This window comes from Phascolarctos cinereus, unplaced genomic scaffold (genome assembly GCF_003287225.1).
Source record: "Phascolarctos cinereus isolate Bilbo 61053 unplaced genomic scaffold, phaCin_HiC Scaffold_3;HRSCAF=262, whole genome shotgun sequence".
Taxonomy (NCBI): Eukaryota; Metazoa; Chordata; class Mammalia; order Diprotodontia; family Phascolarctidae; genus Phascolarctos; species Phascolarctos cinereus.
In genome coordinates, this window is record NW_027555736.1 from 234575829 (window position 1) to 234598705 (window position 22877).

At 40.3% G+C, this 22877-nt stretch overlaps 1 protein-coding gene across 15 annotated transcripts in view; it reads left to right on the forward strand.

Annotated features, from left to right (window-relative positions):
• The first annotated feature begins 16031 nt into the window (after positions 1 to 16031).
• KTN1 (kinectin 1) overlaps positions 16032 to 22877 on the forward strand; it is a 149977-nt gene continuing 143131 nt past the window's right edge. For 13 of the 15 annotated variants that reach the window (XR_013485451.1, XM_020986437.2, XM_020986438.2 and 10 more), the window contains exon 1: positions 16041 to 16123. The gene's annotated coding sequence lies outside the window, so the exon portion shown is untranslated. Of the gene's footprint in view, positions 16124 to 22877 lie in introns of all 15 variants that reach the window. The other 2 variants (XM_078151502.1, XM_078151507.1) reach the window with 2 other exon arrangements.

The following is a 22877-nucleotide window of genomic DNA, read 5'->3' on the forward strand; positions in this document are numbered from 1 at the left end:
GTAGGAAGCATAATTTTCTTCCCACTTTGCACCACCTCAATCTCTGGGGAATAGGAGTTAGGACACAGTTTAGCTTGGTTCCTACAGAGCACAATCCCAGTTCAAGTCCAAAACTCCCCTCTGAATCAAGCCTCAGGCACTCTGACTTCTCAGGGCTTCCATGCTGGGTTGGCTGGCTGTACCATCTGGACATGCTCCAAAGGTCCCCTCAGGATGCTATGATTAGACAAGCCTGCATTACATTACTATGTTAATTTACCCTACTGTTTGTCAAAACACTTGGCTCCCTTTCTAATTTACTGAAGGGACTTATTTATGCCTCGAAAAGGGATTACCTGGTTGCATTTTTGCTTTTAATTTAACTCCTGGTTATCATCCCCTTTTCTGTGATTGGGTCCTGAATTTTCAAGAACCAAGTCTCTTGTTATTGTCTTGTCCTTTCAACATTTTTCTATGAGGTTCAAGTATAAATAATCTTTTTTCCCCCTAGAAGTTACTACATTACTGTTACTGTTTTTATATTTCATATTCTAAGATGTTCTTATACAAGTGAATAAAATAATCGTTTTTTGTGGTTAAATAAAAGTTTTAGGATGTTAGTTCTGTAGGTTCTCTGAAAGCATCCCTTGATTCAACTCCATTAGCTGACCAGAGAACAGGGATGACATGTATCATCCTGTTCCCACATGATTTTGATCTCCTCTGCTAAGTCTCTATATTTGGAAAGCTTATTTTGTTCATTGTAGTTTGAGATTAGGGACATTTGTTGGTATGATCACCTGGTGATCCTCATAGTATCCTTGAAGAGGTGGATCGTGAACAAGCTCTGAAAACTGAAAAAAACTCAAGAGGAATGCTTGGCTTATACTATAAATAAAGATTTGTTTTGGTTCCTTTACATATGATCTGTGTTATCTTCATTTATGTGATTGGGTGAGGATTGATGAAAGAAGGAATTCGTGCTTTTTTTGTGGGGCATCTGGGCTGGTGAGGTGGGGGGGTGGGTAGAGGTGGGAGACTGAGCATTGATGGGAAGCCAGGTTTGTAGACCTGAAAGATTGATGTGGAGGGGGATATAAGTTAGGGTGAAGCTGCCACAAAAGTGCTGCTGTTGCTTCTCCTCCTCCTTCTTTACAACCCAGCAGTAACAACATATGCAGACCTTTGAAATAGGCTCTGTAGTGCTGTCCACCATCATAAAGTCCTCTAGGTATATGTCAAATACTTGGGGGGCAGAATAGTCCCCAATGTTTCCCAGTGCAGCCCAAAGCAGATGAAAAAGAAACTGGGAAATATTTAGCAAAATAAATAAAAATGCAATAAAAATATATGTAATGTTTATATGTGGTTTTCTAAGTCAATTGTAACCCCAAGGGATCCTTATATAGGATTCAATGGCTCAATTTCTATTTGAGTTTGACATCATTGCTCTAGGTACTGGGGTTGACAGAGATATAAGTTCAATATAGAGAGATCTTTTTTGTTTTTTGCTTTTTAAATAGTTGCACTTCCCCCCAACCATTATTCTTTTTACACAGCTCTCTCACTTCCTTCTGTCTGTCTTGATTTAACAGGTTAATGATACCACAATCTATCAAAGTGTTGACTGATAGAATCTTTTCTCCTAGAAAGAGATGTCCTCCTACAGAGGATGTCCTATGGAGGATGATACATGTCATCCTGTTTATCAATGGAGATGCAAACCTATATTTCAGGAAAAATCTAAGAGTGAGAAACAGGGGTCAGTCACTGTCTAGCCCACTGACACAAGTCTTTGTGATCATTCTGATCAGTAACCTCTATTTCTGGTAGGCACACTCTTCAACTCCACTAGACTCTCCAAAGTGTCTTTCTCATTTTAATAGCTAAAAGCAGAGCGTCAGTTGGATGGACTCTGAATAGCTTTCTACGAATGCACGTGGGAGGAAATGCTACACCCCTGTCTCTACACAAATTTTCTATATGACATTATGTCAAAGCTGAGGAGACATCAGTAAACCCCAGAGAAATTAGTCCAATTTTGTAAAATCCCACTAAAACAAAACCAGATTTGTAAACTCCAGGTGGTTCTTTATAAAGGTCAGAAGGGTAGAAAAATTTGTAAATTTTAGAGGAGATACCATCAACTTTGTAAAATTTGGGGAGCAGAAGCAATAATCCCAAAGCGAGAGTGGTTGCAGAAGTGTTCTTGGGTTTGCCTTACTACATCCTTGAGGTAGAAGCATAACCTCAGATGGTGAAAAAACTACTGATGTCATCGGGTGAGGTAAAGGTGGGGAAAATTCTCGTATGATGTCATAGGAGCAGGATATGAATGGGAAACTTCCCATGTGATGTCACATGGAATGGGTGGATGATGTCATGGAACAAAGCAAGTGATGTCATAAGGGGTTAACCAAGGTAATTCTTTTCCCCCTCTACTTTATCCAAGGGGTGGGGTTAATAACAACAGCAATGATAATAAAAGCTAACATTTACATAGTGCTTGCTATGTGTCAGGCACTGTGCTAAGCACCTGACAATTATTATCTCACCTGATCCTCACAACAAGCTTAGAAGATAGATGCTATTATTATCCTCATTTTATAGATGAGGACACTGAGAGAGAAAGAGGTTAAGTGACTTGCCCAGGGACACATAGCTAATGAGTGTCGGAGGCCAGATTTGAATTCCAGTCTTCCTGACTCCAGGCCTAGTGCTCTATCTACTGCACCACTTAGCTGCCTCAAACTCAGAGCTAAAGTGACTCAATGTGGGGTATTATTACCATTTTCTTGAATAATCTATATTTCTCGCTAATTACAGACTCCTTAACAATAACTCTTTTATAGTTTTCAGTGGCAATGCCTGGGTCTGGCATTGCTACCAGTTTTCCTCCATTTCTACAAACAAATCTGTGTTACTTAACCTTATATTTGGTATTCCTTCATCTATATATTGTTGGCTAAGTTCATGATGTGTTACTCACGGTGGACATTTTAAATCTGTTCTTGGACTTGTGCTATTTCATAAGTATTATCCAGAGACAAACCACTTTTAGTTATATTCAACATATGCAATGGCATATACCTGTTACCAATTTCGGCTATCATTCAGTGAAGTGATGTTGGCTTCAAAAGCATTTGTGTAGGTATTTGAACTATCATGTGCTCTAAGAATGTCTACTAATTCTCTTCCTTTTTTTTGGTGAGGAAGGACTAATCTTTCTGTAGCTGCCTTTAGGACGCCATGTTTAATATCACATAGATTTTTGATAGGATAGCTTCCAAATCTGTCATGGTCTATTTTACAATTCCAAAAGGGTATATTAAGATTAGTATTTTGTGGGTGTGACATGCTTTAGTTCTTCCCATTCAGCTTTGATTTCAGGATGTCATTAACTCTCTTAACATATCAGCTACTTAGTTTTTCTTTGATATCTTTTGATATACTTGGTGTTTCTTAACTGGAGGACATCAAGGTATTTATAGGTATGGCCTTCGTTTTTGGTTCAATATGAACTCAAGATTCAAGCTTGAAGCCTTCATTTTTTATATTTATGTAGCTCAGTGGCATTAAACTCAAATAAAAATATAGGCCAATAAACCACATATGAGAATCCTTGCAGGCCACATATTATTTACACAATCCCACATAAACATTCTTTATGTTTTATTGTATTTTTATTTCTTTTGTTAAATATTTCCCAATTACATTTTAGTCTGGCTCAGGCCACGTGTTTGACACCTCTGGCATAACCTGTGGATGGTGTACACTAAACATTTTACGCTTTTTAAGTCCACGTGACATTTTGATCTTACTGGAAAATATTCCATAAGAAGAAAGAGCTATTTAATACTTTTTTTTGGTGGGGATATTTAGGTTGATGGCTATGTATATTAAGTGTATAATAAAATGTTTTGGTTTGACTCTCTCTTTAATTTGGAAGACATTTATAGTTCTTTTTGGAAGACATGATAATGGATTTAAGACTAGGCAGAACCATAATGGCTTAAGCTGTTTTCTGGAAAAATGTTGCATTTTATAGCAATTGTTCTCAACAATATCACATTGGTGACATGTTTTAAAAAGAAGACTATTTTCCATGTGGACATAGAACATACAATAGTTTTAACTATTTAGTATGTTCTTGGTACAAAAAAGCAATTCATGAATGTGGGAGTCTGTCAAAGGCATTGTGATATAAAAACAGTGTAGAAGTTATGGCACTTTCAGGTGGCTTGTTCAATAATAATTTTGCTCTTTGTGCCCCCGAGATTTTCTGGCAGATTCTTTTTGCTCCTCAGTCTTTTAGCTTTTTAGCTTAGGTTTTGTTTTAATTGTTATACAAGCTATGAATGCTTTATATAAAGTACTTAAACAATTGGCATGTACTTTGAGGTACTACAGGTGTTTTCAATTTTTCACAGTACAGTATGTAGTATGAATCATCTGGTCCTACTCTGTCAAAGACAGGTTGGCTACCATAAGAGGACTGTAGGTATCTCTTTTCTGTATTGCCATCAACTCAAGCCCCCACTGGCTATGTTCCTTCCCACTGTTAGGGGCTATTGACTAGCTATAGACCCAGTTTCATTTAACTACTTATCATTGGGTAGCTTTTGGGGTACTTTAAAAATGGAAAAATGACAAAGTAGAAACATTTCACTCAATACCTCCAGGGCATATTTTTACCTATACCACCTCAATCTCTGGGAGAAAACTTAGCTCACTTTCTACATAGCATTGGTTCTGCCAAGTTCATGTTCAAATCTGACATCATCGATATAGATGAATTCTCGTTTCCTCTTTCACTAGCATAGGTTCAGAAGGTTGCTCCTGAAGATCACTCTGCTCCTCAAGGTATTTTAATTGCCTCAAAGAACTTCTCATTTATCATGTGCTTAGCTGATCAAAACCAGTTACAGAGGTGTCTACACATATTCCACAGTCTCTCCAAGGTATTTCTCTTATACACCATCATAGTTCTACCAGATGCAGCTCCCTACCATATTCTACATGGAATGGTTCTATCAGCTTAGCAAGCTGATATTAATATGCCAGGTCCCTATTACAATTCCTATTTTAAAAATGTGTTATTTCCATGTAATAGGCAGAGTTTATTTTGAGCAAATTGTCCATGTCTCTAACCCAGAGCAATCATCTGGGTTCCCTGAAGAGGCATGAGTTTTGCCTTTTTATTTCATTCCCAGAGATGTACAGGAAAACAACTGAAAATAGTTAGTGTGGTTTGAACTGATACCATCACATATACAGAGGCAAAAAACACAATTACACCCAAATGCAAAGTCCAGCAGATTTCATCAAATGGCACATTTCATGAAGTTTACCAAAAATTACTGCATGTTTTGTACTCAACGAGTGCCTGACTTGGTGCTCAAATATCTTTTTTTTTTACCCGAAAGTGGAAAATAAGAAAAGTAAAAGAAAATCATTTTTCTACCTTAAAAGGAAATCTGGTCCAAACAGAGCTTTCCAGACCACTTAGACTCTACCTGAAGGTATTTAGGACTTTGAGTTGATTGAAAGTTACCCCCCCACACACACATACACACACGCTCTCAAAAAACCAAACAGTTTTGTTTCCCACAGTCCCCCCTTCTTTACTCTGGAGCCACAGGACAAGTTCAATAAATGAGTAAATCCTCAAGCAAAATCAAATGAAGCTTCTTGTATCAGAGGCTTCCCTATCCTAATCCCATAGCATGTGGAACTCACTACATAGAGATTAGAGACCTGGGTTGGACAGGAAGTCACCTTATCACCCTCTAGGGAGAAACTAACTGTCCTAGGCGAAACATCTTCCTTGATTTCTTCATTATGTAAGACCATCCAACTGGAGTCTAGACAAAATTTCCAAATATCTCTTTCTCTATGCATGGATACATCAAAATTTCTCTAGGAGAGACCCTTTACCGTAGGAAATTCCCTTAAAGGTCCAGGCAAATTTCCTCTGGATCCTTATTCCAAAGAGCACTGGAAATATCCCCCAAAAAATCCCAGCCAATGTAAGGAGAATCCAAATGGAATTGCAAACTTATCAAACAGGGCAAGTAGGCTGTTAGAAAAAAAATCTAAAACAAGGTCACACATGCCCCAGAGACTGGGTGAGGCTCCCAAGAAAGGGAACCAAGCACTAGAAGTTGCTTAATTGGAATTTCTAGGCAAATGGGCAAATTTTATCCTATGACCTTGAAAATCATAATAATCCAAAGTTATAAGAATTCATAAGCAGGCTAGATCTATTTAAATACGAAAAGAAAAAACCCCATAAACATTTCTCAACTAGGCACCAGCATTCTAGCGATACAAACTCCATATTTCTCTTAGTAGACCCAGTAAGAATTCAGTAATAGCAAGCATCTGTTTTTAAACATTCAACACATCAACAAATGCAAGGTTTGCAAAATCACCTCAAGTGAAACTGACTGTTGAGGTTACACACCAGAGAACTGACTGAATAATTACAGAGTAATGTTTTTGGTCCATATTTCTAGGCTTCTGCAAACTAGGGTATCCTAAATTTAAAGTCCCAGGTGAAAGTCCCCACAAATGTGAAGGACCCAATGTTACATTAGATAAGAGCTCACAGCATGCATGCTCTAGCTTTCTCTCCCGACACAGGGACTTGCAAGTTACCTTGAGGGGTTGGGATTTCTCTTCTTTAATGCCATAATATCACTGTGTTCCTTTTAATTGTTAGCTACCACCCCAGTTCCATTTAGCCACTTAACATCAGGTAGCTTTTACAAAGGGATATTTATTTCAAAGATTTTGTAAGAACAAACTTACAAACATTTCCCTCAATATCTCTAGGGAACATTCTCTTATACCACTTCGGTCTCTGAGGAAGTAGGTTCAAAACTTAGCCCAGTTCCTGTATAGTATTGTTCCAAAAAAGTTCATGTCCAGATATGGCATGACTGCTTGGTGAGTTTTTCCACAAGGCTTGGGTCCCAAAGCTCATTCTTGAAAATTGTTTCTTGCTGCTCTGGGCATTAATATTGCTAGCTGTAAAACCCAACCTGAATTCTTATTCCTGGATTCTCTGGTGCATGATCAGATACTCCATACCCAGCACCTAAAATGAATGAAAAGGCCAAACACTCAGGCCTTTTTCTTGGGTCTACATAGTCTCAGAAGAGAAAAGCCCTAAGGCCTTTGGTCTTATCACACGGTCTCTTGCTGGACAGCGAGAGAAAGGATAACTAAGCTCCAGAGACAAATAGATGGTGTGTGTGTGTGTGTGTGTGTGTGTGTGTGTGTGTGTGTGTGTATGAGAGAGAGAGAGAGAGAGAGAGAGAGAGAATCTAAAGTTTGTTTATGCCTTTCTATTACTTCTGACTACAAAACCATTGGAAAATGGCTCTATGGTTAGCTAACCAGAACCAGTCACAGAATGTTCATGAATACTCTGCACTTTCTTCTTCACATGCTATTACAAATTCTTCTGCAAGTAGCTGCCCAGCCTCCTCCCTGTGGGCAGGTTACCTTGGCTAAGCAAGCTGATGGGGTCTGTGCATGTGCCAGACCACTACCACAAGTAAATATTTGATGCCTCCTGTTAAAGATGGGATCAATCTGAGAGGAACCTGGTAAGGTGATTTAATAGTAATTTATGTGCCACTGTGAAGTATTTGAGCCACTAATTACAGATCTTATCCTGCCCTGCTGCTTTCCAGTTTTGCAAAGAAGCTAGATTTTCTGTTACCTCCCTTGACATTATTGGTCTGCCATTCATTATATAAATGGTGCATAACCTTTCTGCTGATCCAACTTGCATTTTCTTTGCATTGGGCTACTTGTGACAATATAGATCGTGAATTTTTTATATCATCTTTTAGGAGCTCTCTCTCTCTCTCTCTCTCTCTCTCTCTCTCTCTCTCTCTCTCTCTCTCTCTCTCTCTCTCTCTCTCTCTCTCTCTCTCTCTCTCTCTTTCTCTCTGTTTCTCAAGCCATTGGATTCAAGTTTGTGATAGATGCTGAATTGTTCTTTTTGTTCCCTGCACTGATTTAACTTTTTTCACCTTAATTTTTCCCCTAGGCTAGGGATTAAGTGACTTGCCCAGGGTCACACAGCTAGTAAGTGTCAGGTGTCTGAGGTCACATTTGAACTCAGGTCCTCCTGACTCCAAGGCTGGTGCTCTGTCCACTGCGCCACCTAGCTGCCCCACCTTTTATTTTCAATTGACAATTAAGAGCTAGAATCTCTGATACACTTTTGGATTCCATGCTTATTTTTTGTCCGTTTTATTAAGGCAATATGGCAGTCAGATTTTCTACTGCATTTACCAGGTAGATATTGATGTAATCTTCCACTCTCCTTCTGTATATCTTCGATAGCTCTCTCAAGTTGCTTTTGCCATAATGATGTTTGTCTTTGATATTCTTTTATAGGAGCATCTTTCTTCCTATGGTTTTTACCATGGCAATGGCTATTATATATCCTGTTGTGTGTAAGTCCTGAAATGTTTTAAGTGCTTTCTGTCAAATATTGTGAGAGCATGTTCGTGATGGTTAAAGCAAATCTCAACTCTTGTTTTGGTATAGTTGGTTTGCTAGTTGGATTCATTAAAATCAAAAAAAGGTCTTTTCAAAGTTCCAGTCTAAATCAGTCTGTCTCCTTTTCACAGTCATTTGAAGCATCTGTAATTTTTTTCTTCATTTGTTCCATTTTTAGGGACTGAGAAGAAAAACCTCCTTGTGAGCATAACAATTTGAAGCTCATCTAGCTCTCCGTTAGACTACTAGCAGGGAGGGAGGGGACTTTCTTCCTATTAGCAATGGCAGCTCCCTGCACATGGTAGAAGTAACACATGCTTGGTTAGGGGAACCTGAGACTGGACCTCAAGTCCCTGGTTGCCTTTCCTGCTTTATTTTTCTTTCCCTGATGGCAGGTCTTCGACCAAACACTTCATTCATGGAGAGCAAGGGACCAACCAGTAGCCTCTGGTCATGTATGTCCTTCAGCAAGAGATCAGAACATAGGTCTCCCTGGAAGGGGCCAGAATTCATTTTCGGCTTCATAAGGCAGTGTAGTTGCAGGAAGTGCCTCCCACTAGGCAGTTAGCACCAACTTAGGGACTCTTGAATTCGTGAAGTAGTTGCAAAGGCTGGAGACAACCATCTCTCAAGATTGCTGTTTATCCACCTTGTACTCAAACACAAGAAAACACAACACAAAAGAAACACAAAATAGAAGAGACATCCAGCAATTTTATTTTATTTATTTTCTTATGTGAGGCAGTTGGGGTTAAGTGGCTTGCCCAGAGTCACACAGCTAGTAAGTGTTATGTGTCTGAGGCCGGATTTGAACTCAGGTCCCCCTGACTCCAGGGCCAGGGCTCTATCCACTGCACCACCTAGCTGCCCATGTCCAGTGATTTTAAATCCTATTTTAGGCTCACCTAGGCAAGCACATGTTCTCACTACCTTGTGTGTGTAGTTACCACGGCTTCTAGGGAGGTGGGGAGGAAAGAGAAACCCTTTTTACCCTTGCTGGAAGTCCAAGGGAGAACTGACAGAATCCTAAAGTGCTATGCTATGCTCGAAGGAGGGAGGAGTTTTTCTCCTTTCTCCATTATATAGCTGATTGAGTGGATAGCTCTTCCTGTCTCAGTTGCCAAATCATCTTCTACGCCCATTTCCCTAGTCCCATTTCAACAGGACCAAGGGGACAATCAGGAGCTGGGCCAGAGCACAAGTTTCTAGTTAGTGGTATCACAGATGTCAGAAGCTTAAATTCTCCCCCCCCCCTTTTTTTGCACAGCTTAGCTATTGGTTTCAATGAAATTCCATTGCAGTAAACTGTGGAGTTTAATTACATGCTAGGTAAATTAAATGTGTTAATTATAGTTAATTATATCATATTATATTGTACTTCAAAACATAAGAGGATTGGTAGAAATTCCTAATAGGGCTGCCACAAATACTTTTTACAGAAAATCTTTTCATGTAGGATAATATGAAATCCAAAACAGAATGAGGTGTTCACACCTTGTAGATTTGGTATCCATTCCACTTCATAATAAGCATGTCAGTGTTAAATCACCCAGAGAGGCTGAGAAGGCTGATAAATTTAACTGGCAAAGAGAAAGAATAACAAATTTACTTATGTCAAGAAGGAAAATAAAAATGCTAATTAAATCATATGTCAAACTAAGTGATCTATGTCTACGGTGAGTAGTATATTTTGCAAAACAAATTATAGAACTGTCAGGGACCTTAGAAATCATCTTTTTCAATTGGAACACTAATACATTGTTGGTGGAGTTGTGAAATGATCCAACCATTTTGGAGAACAATTTGGAACTATGCCCAAAGGGCTACAAAAGTGTGCATACCCTTTGATCCAGCAATAGCACTTGTGTCTATATCCCAAAGAGATCAAACAAATGGGAAAAGGACCCACATGTACAAAAATATTCATAGCAGCTCTTTTTGTGGTGGCAAAGAATTGGAAATTGAGAGGATGCCCATCAATTGGGGAATGGCTGAGCAAGCTGTGGTATATGAATGTAATGGAATACTGTTTGCTATAAGAAATGATGAACAGGCTGACTTCAGAAAAACATGGAAAGACTTATATAGTCTGATGCTGAGTGAAGTGAGCAGAACCAAGAGGACTTTGTACACAATAACAGCCATGTTATGAAATGACTAATATTGTTAAACTGAACCCTTCTCAGCATTACAAAGATCTAAGACACCTCCAGAGGCCTCAGGATGGAAAATGCTGTCCACATCCAAAGAAAGAACTATGGAAGTTGAATTGCTATCACTTATTTTTACCTCCTGTTGAGTTTTGCTTCATCTTTCTGATGGTTCCTCCTATTGGTTTTAATTTTTACTTACAACTTCACTAATGTGAAAATATGTTTAATGGGTATGTAAATGTAAAGCCTATATCAGATTGTGCGCTGTCTTGGGGAGGGTTGGGGGGAAGAAGGGGGAGAACAATTTTCAACTCAAAAGCATATGGAAGTGATTGTTGATAAATCAAAATAAATTAATAAAATTTTAAAAAAAGAGAAAAAAAAGAAATCATCTTTTTCAAATCCCTTATTTTATGGAAAAGGAAATAGGTCCAGAGAAGTTATCTAAGTTACCCAAGATCATGTAAGTTTCACTAAACCTGTTGACAAGTGTACTCTGGGGGACCCAAGTAGTGGAAGTGTTCTAGGTTCACGTGGACCTGGGTGGAGAATGAACCCAATGTGAAGGATCAGGTGTCCTTCTCTTTGGCAGGGTTGTTATGGGGATCAAATGAGGTAATATGCATGTAAAACACTCTGACAACCTTAAAATGCTATATAAACATATAATATATAAATGTTTATTAATGTTGTTGTTATTGCAATTATTACTATTAGTCCCTTCCCTCCCTGCTAAAGTCTAGGGAAATCTCTAAAACAAAGCTAGATATGGTCCATTTCTAGAGTCTCTCCAAAGTATGGATAACATGGTCTCTTCCAGAAAATCTACTCAATCTACGTAGGACGGCTATTTATTTCATCTTTACCGAATGTGCATAAGACATAAAAGACTCAAAGAACAAATGCAGGAATCATAAAACATTTCAATTAACTCATTGTTCTTCCTTTGGAAGGTAAAGGCAACTTTGTGGGACTGCTGAAAAGGTATTTCACATTCACCTCAGACCTGCACTGTCTGAGCACCTCACCAGGGCCAGATCTCATGACCAGACGGGGCATGGCTTTGCTTAGTGGTTCAACTTCAGGGTGATCCTGATAGCGGTCATCTTCTCCTTCAAGAAGCATGCTGATAAGGAATTACTTCTCTTTTTGGTTGATGGATGCTGGAATCTGGAACAGGGAATCTTGACCGTAAGACCACTGCCAACCCTGGAAACAGCTATTTCTCAAGATCATTAATATCTGACCTGTGTTGATAAAAGAAAAGAGAAAGGCAGAAGGCAGTCAAACATTCAGATTCCTCACCCCTGAAGGCAAAGCATATATGTCTTAGATCCTTGTAATGCTGAGAAGGGTTCAGTTTAACAATATTAGTCATCGCATGATAACGTGGCTGTTATTGTGTACAAAGTCCTCTTGGTTCTGCTCACTTCACTCAGCATCAGACTATATAAGTCTTTCCAGGTTTTTCTGAAGTCAGCCTGTTCATCATTTCTTATAGCAAATATATATGTGTTTGTTCTGTAGGCTGACATTGCCACAGCTCTGCTAGTCTCTTTGACCTTTTTCATCTAAGGGACAAAAAACAATGTGCAGAAGGAGAAGGTTCCAAAAGTGAAGGATGGAGTTATTTCTGAAGTTTTTATAGAGTCCTTGGGGAAACGTTTCTCCAATAAGAGTTTATTCTCCCTGGTGCTTAGTTGTCACTAAAGTAACCCTAGTCACAAGGGTTTCTTATGTCATCCTAGCAAGGTGCCATTCTGATGGGAGGAGCCTATAGATTTGCTATTTTATTCAAGGACATTTCAGGAAAGGAAATCTTTCTCTGGTCAATTGATACTTGAATCTGGAACCATGAATCTGGAAAGGGAATCCGGAACCAAGGTTCCTAAAGATTTTAATGATTTCTTCCAGGATTAGAAGTATGTAACAACTTAACACATACTACAAGACTCCACTGGCAATTGGTTCAATGTCCTTGTATACTAGTACTGTATCTAAATATCTTGGTTCCTGGATAAAATATTTAATCGACTTAGCATGAAATAAAGTTATATTTATTTACAGCAAAATAAAACCAATGAGAATAAACTGATCAAATTGTTTTAGGTGGAAAGCTGGCCTCAGACAGAGCTGTGTGACCCTGGGCAAATTGCTTAACCTCTGTCTGCCTCAGTTCCCTTATCTGTAAAATGGGGATAATAATAGAACCTACTTCTCAGAATTGTATGAAGATAAAATGATACGTTTTTAAGTTTCTTTGGAAATCTTAAAGTTCTCTCTATCTACATATGTGTATGTACATATATATGTATTAGCTATATTTATAATCATCAACAAATATTCACTTGCTTGAGGAAGAAACAAGTCACAGATTGGGGCCTTTGACCGTGCTTTACTGTTGTGGTATCTATGAAGGGCCATCATCTGGCAAATAAAAGGCTTCATCATATTTGCCCACATTTTATCTATCTATGTCTGTTGAGAATTTCTTTTCTGTCCCAGTAAAGTCAAGGGAAGGAAAATTAAAAAAAAAGGGGGGAATGAAAAAGAAGGGATGTGTGAGCTAGGTGGCAAAGTGAATCTAGTACTTCCTGGACTTTTTCAGGAAGGCTTGAGTTCAAATTTTCCCTCAGATACTTTTAAGCTATGTGACCCTGGACAAGTCCCTTAACCTCTTACAGCCTGTTTCCTAATCAGTAAAACAGGGATAATACAAGCTGAGATAAACAATTATTAATAACCAATTATGGAGCAGCCTCTAAAAGACTGGGCTGATGATGAGATTGGGTTCAATCCTGGGTGAGAGCCCCATCCAACTGGGAAAGCTTACTTCTGATTAAAGGGTAAAGATCATCTTATTTAAGTGGAATTCTTACTGTAACCCCACCATTGTTCTATTCAGCTAAGACTGGGTGGAGAATACATCCTTTTGTCTAGATTGCCCAAGGTGGGGATGGATGTGCCTCTTTGTGCAAAAGTGATCAGAATCAAGTTCCCCCAGTCTCCCATTAGAATAAGCCCATCTCTCATTATTAGAGAGACTTAGAGACAATATTCTCTCATTAATTGTTAATTGGAGTTGATTTCTGCCTGTTAGGACCACCCAGTCTTCCTAGGTTATTTAAACACACAACAGGCACCCAAGGTTTATCTTTGGTTTCCAAGATGCCACTGACCTCATTTTATTAATAATTTGGTAATTATAATTAATAGATTATTAATTACCTAGAAACTATGTCTTTCCGGCTTGTCATTTGTCACACAGACACCTAATTCATAGGTTGTTATTGAGGATCAAAGAAGAATACGTAAAATGCTTTGCACTCTATATGAATGCTATTATCATAGCTGTTTGTCCTTCATTTTCAAAGAAGACCAATGATATCACAATGTAATTGGTGACATTTTGACTTGCTTGTGAATTGGATCAAAGTGAGGCAGAGTCAGCTCGAAGTCCAGTGGCAGGACAAAAGTCAAGCTGACTGATGATGGTCTGGGATTCAGTGGATGACATTGGGGTCTTTGACATCTGACTAAGTTCTTACTGATCCATAGTACCTGCTTTTAGTTGCCTTCATGGCCAATGGAACAAATTATTCTCATCTGCCCATTCCTGGGTGGGGATGAGATGGCAGGAAGCTCTACATGTGCTCAGGGTAAGCTTTGATGGGTTTGAGGCCTGTCGAATTATCCTCAACCTGGTTTAGCCTGTCTGCTGAGACATTTTTACTGGGATGTGGCCACTGCACATGCTACAGACTGTTGGAGCCACATAAATAGAGAGGATGATTAATGGAACAGGTTAGGTATACAATATACAATACAGAAGCAAATGAATGTAGTAAGCCTGTGTTTGATAAACCCAAAGATCCCAGCTACTGGGGCAAGAGCTTCCTACTCAACAAAAACTGTTGGGAAAATTGGAAAGTAGTCTGGTAGAAACGAGGTACAGACCAAAATTTCACATCATATACCAAGATATATTCCAAATGAGTACATGATTTATATAAAAAGTGCTATATCATAAGCAAATTACCAGCCAGATCTAGGGAGAGGGGAATAATTCATGACCAGATAAGAGATAGTGAAGATCACAGGAGGAAAAATGGATAATTTTGATTATGCAAATATTTTAAACAAACAGAAACAACATAGCTCAAAATAACAGAGAAGCAGGAAATTGGGGGGAAAATCTTTGCAGAATGTTTTTCTGATAAAGGTCTCATTTCTAAGATATGTATGCACTAACAGCCTTCCCTCAATTAAAAAGGATATCAATAGGTGGTTTTCAGAGGAAGAAATCCAAGCTATCAAGTCGTATTAAAACTGCTCTAAACCACTAACAGCTAAAGAAATGTAAATTAGAACAATTCTGAGGTACCACCTCTCACCCTAAGATGACAGGAAAGCAAAATGAAAAACACTGAATTTGGGATTTGAGAAAAAAGGTGAACTAATCCACTGTTGATCGAACTGGGAACTGGTCCAACCACTGTGGAAAATAATTCGGAACTACGAAAAATAAACAATCTACCATTAAATTGTGCATACTCAGCAATATTATTACTATTATATCTGACCTCCCTGGCTTCCTTTAAGTCCCAACTAAAATCCAATGTTTTACTGGAAGCTTTCTCCAGCCTCTAGTTCTAGTGCCTTCTCTCTGCTAATCATTTCGTATTTATCCTGTACACAGATTGTATCTTTTTGTTTGCATGTTGTAAACTCCTTGAAAGCAGACTCTTTTGCCTCCTCGTAAATCTCCTGCGATTAGCACAGTGGCCGGCACACAGTAGGCGCTTAATAAATGTGTATTCATTGGTTGTCATCGTTGCATTCCTCAATGCCTTTCTTCCAGGTTCAAAGCACCTGACGGGCTAGCGGTAGGTGGTGTGAACACGGCCCACGGGAGCAGAGGATTTTGCAAGGCATGTGACTTGCAGCCTGCATCAGAGCTGGAGGGCAGCGGTGTAGCTGGGCGCAGGCGACGTAGGGTAAGCTCCAAATAAGGTGTCCCCGTGGCCCTGTCGCGGAACGCGGCTCCTGAATTCCGGCGCGAGGCGGTTTCGGCTGGGCAGAGCATCAGATCACCTCCAGCGCGCGGAACTCGCGTGGTGATGGATAAGCCAGGGAGTCTGCGCCCGTCCCAGGAGGGCGGGGCCGGGCGGGCCCGGGCGAGGAGGGGGCGGGGCGGGCGAGCGAGGGCTGAGCGCCTGTGTCTTTAAGGGGCCAGTCTCCGGGCTCCGCGGCCCAGACGCTGGGGACGTGCCGCGGCTGCCTCCGCCCCCCAAGCTCCGTCCGCTTCCTGCCGGGCGGCGACACTGGCACCTGAGTGACCGCGACGGCGGCGGCGGCGGTGCGTCGGGACAGGGCTTCCCCCGCCGTTCACGAGCTTCGGGACCATCCTCGGCTCCTCCCGCCTCCGCCCCTTTTCCCTTTCACCGGTCCCGCGGCGGCCGCGCACGGTGAGGAGGGAAGGCCGGGAAGGAGGAGGATCGGGCCGGAGCCTTAGGAGCTTCCAGCCCCGGGGGGAAGGAGCGAGCGAACGAGGTCAGGGCGATCCTCTGACGGGCCGGGCTGGGAATGGGGCGCGGCCGCGGGGATTCATCCCGAGGCGCGGCTCGGCCGGGCCTCCCTGCCTTAGCGGGCTCTAGGCCTCGGGCCGCCCGCTTCTCCCGGCCTTCTCCCGGGACGCTGCGGCAGGCGGAGGCCCAGGCGACGCGACGCGGCCCGGGCCGGGGGAGCCGGGGCACGGGCTCCATCCCTTCTCCCTTCGTTGGCTTTTCCGCGCCTGGCCCCGGAGCTGGGGACTCGGGAGGGAGGCAGGCAGGTCTCCCGAAGTCTCCGGGCAGCCCAACGGCTCTGCGGCGTCTCCTCCCGGGGGCGGCTCGGCGGTGTCCGAGGCTACTTCGAGTAGGGTGGCCGGGTGACTGGCCGAGGCACCTATTTTTAGCGCGGCCCGAGGCCTCTCGGACGAAGGGGAGATTATCGCCCGTGGCCGGGGCAGCGGCCCCCCTCCCTGCTGCACCGAGCCGGGCCACGCTGCTGCCATGCTGCCGCGCTCGCCCGGAGACTTCCCGGAGAAGAGCAGTTCCCTTGCCCAAGTTTTTCCCGCGCCCCCTCTTCCTCCTCCTCCTTTCTTCCCGCCCTCCCCAAAGCGTGAAAAGCCTTTACAAATGTGATCTCTTTAAATAAATGCAGTCGGTGCTGGGGGAGCCTTGGGGTGGAGGAGCCTTCCTGAGCCGTTTCCTCCCCTTAGTTTCCACAGGCAGTTTTTGTGTTTTTCGGTACTATAGAAATCTCGGTAAAAATCAGGACTGACTCAGAAAAATCGCTGATAAAAATGCTTTGTATTGAATAATAATAAGGTAGCACCGCAGCTCTTTACATTAATCTCTTGTGAAAGAGCATTTAATTGCAACAGAAAAAATCGGACCAGGAAAGGTGCATCAGAGCTCTGTTTGAGAGTAATTTTAATTTTTGTTAAAGACAAGGCAGTTTTAATTTTAGGCTGTCACAATTTCTGATGGGAGAAAAGGGAAACCTGGTTCCTAACGACTTTTGAGTTAAACCAGAACTGCTATAGGGTCCTGGAGAGTTTAATGGAGCAAGCGCAAATAGTTGAGGTTAACTCAAGAAATGTGTCACAGTTGAGATACATTGTGGAAAGTGTCAAGAAATTTAGAAATTGGATAGCGCTGTAAATAGATTTTCATGGTGAAAACACCATGTAATAAATAAATTGAACAAAAAAACACTGCAGTTTTTGTTTTTGTTTTTAGACTTCTTTGGGCTCATCCAGTGATCTTTTTATGATCTTTTAAGCCCCTCCAATTCTGGTTATTAGCTTAGAGCTCCTGGGCCCTTTACTACTCATTAACCAACAAAGTTTCTTCAGCCTCTTGCTCCAAAGATGATTGAGGTTGAGAGTGGAGTAATTTCAACTTAGCTTTGAAATAAATCTGTAGACATACTCTTCAGTTGATTTGAGGTATTGGGTCAGGTTTTGTCCTAGACTTTTTCTTTATGAATTCAATTCCTTTTTTTGGTTCAGAATGTTAGGAAAATGTATCCAATACTCCAGTCAGTTGGTTAGCTAGCATTTATAAAGCACCTGCTGTGTGCTAGAGGCTCTGCTAAGCTTCAGATATACAAAGAAAGATTAAAAAAAAAGTCCTGCCTCTCCAGGAGCTTATAATCTAGTGGGAGCAGACAGCATGCTATAAACAAGAGAAATCGGGGATAATCCTAGAGGGAAGGCACTAAATTAAATAGGACCAGGAAAGGCTTTTTGCAAAAGGTAGGATTTTAGCTGAGACCTGGGGAAAAATGAGGAGGGGAGGGCATTCCAGGCGTGGGAGACAGCAAATGAAGTGTTCAAGATGTGTCTTGTATGAGAAACAGCAAGGAGAACAGCATTATTGTTTTCACATGCAACTGGGAAATAAGATATTTGGAAATGGGGTATAGGAATCTATCCTGCCCTACAGGAAAATTGAAGGGGAAGAGGATAAGAGAACAGGGGGAGAGATAGAAGGGAGGGCAATTTAGGAGAAGAGGTATTCAGAATGCATGCCATCTGCGGGTAGGGGGAAGGACGAGATGGGGAGAAAATTTGGAACTTAAAATCTTGTAGAAGTGAATGTTGAAAACTAAAAATAAATTAATTAGTTTAAAAAAATGGATAGACTTTTTGGATCAAAAAATAGGTGGAGGAAAATAAGGTGTAAGAAGGCTAGAAAGGGAGAAGGGGGTCAGTTATGAAGGACTTTGAAAACTACAGGATTTTATATTTGATCCTACAGGCAAATAGGGAGCCATTGGAATTTACTAAGTAGTGAGGTTGACATGGTAAAATCTACACTTGAGGAAAGATTAGTTTGACACCTGAGTGAAAGGTGGATTGGGGTGGTGAGAAAATTGAGGCAGGGAGAGATTCAGTCTATTGCAGTAGACTAGGTGTGAGTTGATGAGGGCCTGCATCTGCTTGGTGGCAGTGACTAGAAGGGGGACATGTGTTATGGAGGTAGAAACAGAGGGTCTTGACTACTGATTGGGTAGTCTATGTGAGATGGAGGAGTTGAGGATGATGTGTAGGTTGAGAGCCAGAGTGAGTGGGAGGATGTTAGTACAGTTGACAATAATAGGGAACTTCAGAAGAGGAGAGCATTTGAAGGGGGGAAGCAGTAATTCAGTTTTGGAATGTTAAGTTTGAGATCCTTTTGGAGATGTCTAAGATGTCCACCTTAGGGCTGGAAAACTAAGTCTGAGAGTCATTTGCAAAGAGATGGTAATTAAATACATGGAGCTAATAAGATCACCAAGTGAATATAGAGGGAGAAGTCCCAGGACAGAGCCTTGGGGGACTTCTATGGTTAGTGGGCATCATCTTGATGAAGATCTAGCTAAGAACACAGGTAGGTAGGAGAACCAGGAAGGCAGTGTCATGAAAACCTCATGAGAGGAGAATATCAGGTGGAATAAAGTTATTTTGTCTAAATGGAAGAGAGGTCATCTCTCAAATGCAATGAGGATTGAGAAAAGACCTTTAGATTTCTATTGAAGACTGAGTTTGGAAGCCAGACTACAAAAGGTTAAGAAAAGTGGGAAGAAAGGAAGTAGAGGCACCTAAATCTAAACCACTTACATCAAACTTTGATAAACTCAAAATTTTCTTAGTTTTTTTTTGTAAAGCTACTGCATCTGACCTATCTTTTTGTTTTTTAAACTGCAGTAGCTGTATTATGCTGTACCATTGTTAGGGATTCTTGGGTTCTATATAAATGAATTTTACAGATATCTGAAATTTACATCTTCAAGACCTTAAAACCTTTAAACTTAATTTTTAATAAAACTTTTTTTTTTCAGAATTGTGGAGCTTCTTTATACTTCTCTTTTCCTGCCTTCTCTATTACTATGCAGGGTATTGCCATCCTTTCAGTCACTCAGTCTTGCTTCCTAGGTATTGTACCCTCTACCTCACTATCTCCTCCCCTGTGTGCAATGTATTTCCAAATCCTGCCATTTCTGCCTTTACAAAATGTCTCCTATATGTCCTTCTGTCCTCTGCATTGTTACCACTTTGGTGCAGACCTTCATCATACCTCACTCCTGATCTATTGAAATAACCTTGTGGTTGGTCTCCCTGCCTCAGTTTTCTCTTTCTTTCCCCACTGCAGTCCATCCTCTACTCAGCTGGCAATTTGATCTTATTAAGTTGGGTTTCACCCCTATTTAATAAACTCCAGTGGCTCCCTATTTACGGGATCAAATATAAAATCCTCTGACTTTTAAAGTCTTTAATAACCTAGCCCCTTCCTACCTTTTCAGTCTTATACCTTATTTCCCTCTATTCAATTCAGTGACACTAGCCTCCTTTTCAGTGTCAGGAGATGCTCTGTCTTTCAACTTTGAGGGTTTTCTCTGGCAGTCCTTTATATCTGGAATGTTCTCTTTCCTCATCCCCCTGTTTTGACTTCCCTGGCTTCCTTCAGATCTCAGTTGAATCCCACCTTCTGTAAGCATCCTTTCCCAGTTCAGAAAGGCTCTTTTTGCCTTTCTTTGTATCCCCAGAAATAAGAAGCGTCTGGCATCTTGCAAATACTTGCTTTTCACTTGACTTCTCCTGCTTTCTTAGAGTATACTAAACTGTATTATTTAACCTTTTCTCTCTGATTATGTTATCATCATGAGCATCCATTATTGTACAGTGTTGTAATTTGAATTGGTAAATGTTTTTAATTTTGTCTTCTTGGTAATCAGTGGTCACTTTTGTCTTTTTGCTAACTACCACTAACATATGACCTCCATTTTGCTTCTAATTTGCTGTAAGCTGGGGAAACTATGTAATTAAATTTTAAGAAGTGAAAGTTATGTTACATTTATTGTTCAGTTGTGTCCAACTCCTTGTGACCTCATTTGGGGTTTTCTTGGCAAAGATGCTGGAGTGGTTTGCCATTTCCTTCTCCATCTCATTTTACATATGAGGAACTGAGGCGAACAGTGTTAAGTAACTTGCCCAGGGTCATACAGCTAGTAAGTGTATGAGGTCAGATTTAAATTCAGGAAGATGAGTCTTCCTAACTTCAGGCCCGATACTTGTGCATTGCTCACCACCAGGCTGCCCCGTGCTACTGAAGGTCTAAATGAGGCCCCAACGAATGACATAAGTATTTTGTGAGAGAGCTCAGAGACCTTTTCTAATTTACTTTTGGGAGCACTGAGATTATTAGAAGTCCAGTCTTTTGGAGAAGTGATGGGTGTCTTCTGATATTTTATTAGTATTGTGTTCATACCATTCCTTTGTATTTTTCATGAATTACTTAGAAAGGAAATTTAACTTCTAAAGGCCTGAAAATTTAACTACTGATTTTCCACATTAATTCTGATGTTACCCGAAGGCTTGGTAAATAGCTACGATGCATTTAGATTTCTAGACAAAACAGCCTGACAAATTTAAAACATTGCTCCCTTGTTTGATCTTGTCTTTCCTGTATTTGCTGCTTACCCCATCAGTTTCTCTTTTTAAAGTCCAGAGCATTTTTACTTGGCCAAGGGCTGAAAGTGATTCAACTTCTTTGTGTAAAGAAATGTTAATTGTATTTTAAAAAATTAATCTTTGCTTTTTTCTGTGCATGCTAACAACTTTTGGCATATTGATTTTAAAAAATATAAAATGTAGGAAAACATTTGATTTAGATGAATAAGCAAATGCTCTGTTCTGTTGTACAAAGTTACAGGAAAGATGAAATCATAATTTACTGTAGTTTATCAAGCTATGAATTAGTTTTTTTCAATGTTTTCAATGCTTGAAGAGGGGAAAGAGCAAATTGTACATCTTCATTAATAGTTGTATATTCAAAGGATAATTGGGGGAAAGTGTTTTAAGTGATTGACTTGATGAATAGCTGTCATAGAAACCCCACTAGAAACTATTCACAGAAGAGAGGCACGACATAATACAAATCTGTATGTAGTAGTATTATTTACTCATATGGGATAGAGTATTCTTTACTACCTAAAATCTTCAACCATTACTTATATCGGTTTCAGTGGTGTGATTTACTTTAATTGATAAAGTTGATCACAGTTTCCTTGTTTGGTGTCTAATTGATATCTAGACCTTGGTAGAAACTAGAACTTCCATTGAGATGTATCTCTGGCCCACTGTTGTCACTTCTTAAGGTATGTTTCTTTGCCATTTGACTAGAAATCAGGTTGCTCATCTCTGTCCTATTTTAGCATGGCTTTGAGCATATCATTTGACTTAGGTTTCTCTTTATATCTGTGAAATATATTAAAATTACTACCTTCCCCAGCAAGGTCATAGGGAGGATATAATGAGAGTAGAGTACGGGTGTGGGTTCGGGGAGGAGAAATTTTTTTGTATAATACAAGGAGATATTATTGGAGTATTTTGTTAGAATGTTATTTCAGGGATATGATATACTTCTTTTAGGAGTTGAAATTAATTGAATTTTCATCATTCCATTTTGAAATCAGAACCTCAAGCTCTATTATGATAGCTACTGATTCTGGTATTTATTGAAAAACTTTGCACGGAAAGGATCATTGTCATTTTAGCTTCCCATGTATTTTAGTTTTGACATCAACTTCTTATAGTCTTTGTAATTATTCATGTATGATCTTTGAGTTATTTCCTAATGTTAAAATGAGTGGTTAAATTGGTAGCTGGAAATTCTGGGAGGAATAAGGGCTTGACCCATCTAGGTCATCTTTTTTTTTTTTTTAAATCACTACGCCTGAAGTCTTGTTAGCGTGCACTGAAAAAGAAAGCAGACTTAAAAAAATACAGTCACCAGTCATTTCCTTACACAAAGTAACTGGATCACTTTTGCTATTAGAAGGGAATGTTGGTAGGCACAATTGAGAACTAATTGAGTTGACTTAAACTAATGTAAGAATGTGCATCTATCATTCTTCAGCAAATTTCTAGGTCTTAAAAGTGCAAGTTGCTGCTGAGGCTGCTTGCTGTTTGTCTTTTCGTTCTCGAAGAGGACCATGACATCAGGGAGGTGATGGCCATGACATGCAAGTGAATTGGATCTAAGTGAGGGAGGGCTATGCAAAGTCACCAGCCTCACTTTCTCCTCTGGAGTCATCTGGGTCCAGTGACCAGATATGGATCGGGACAACTGGAGATGGCCCAGGATGTAGTGGATGACCTTGGCCTTTTCAAGCTAAGATCTTTAACAGGTT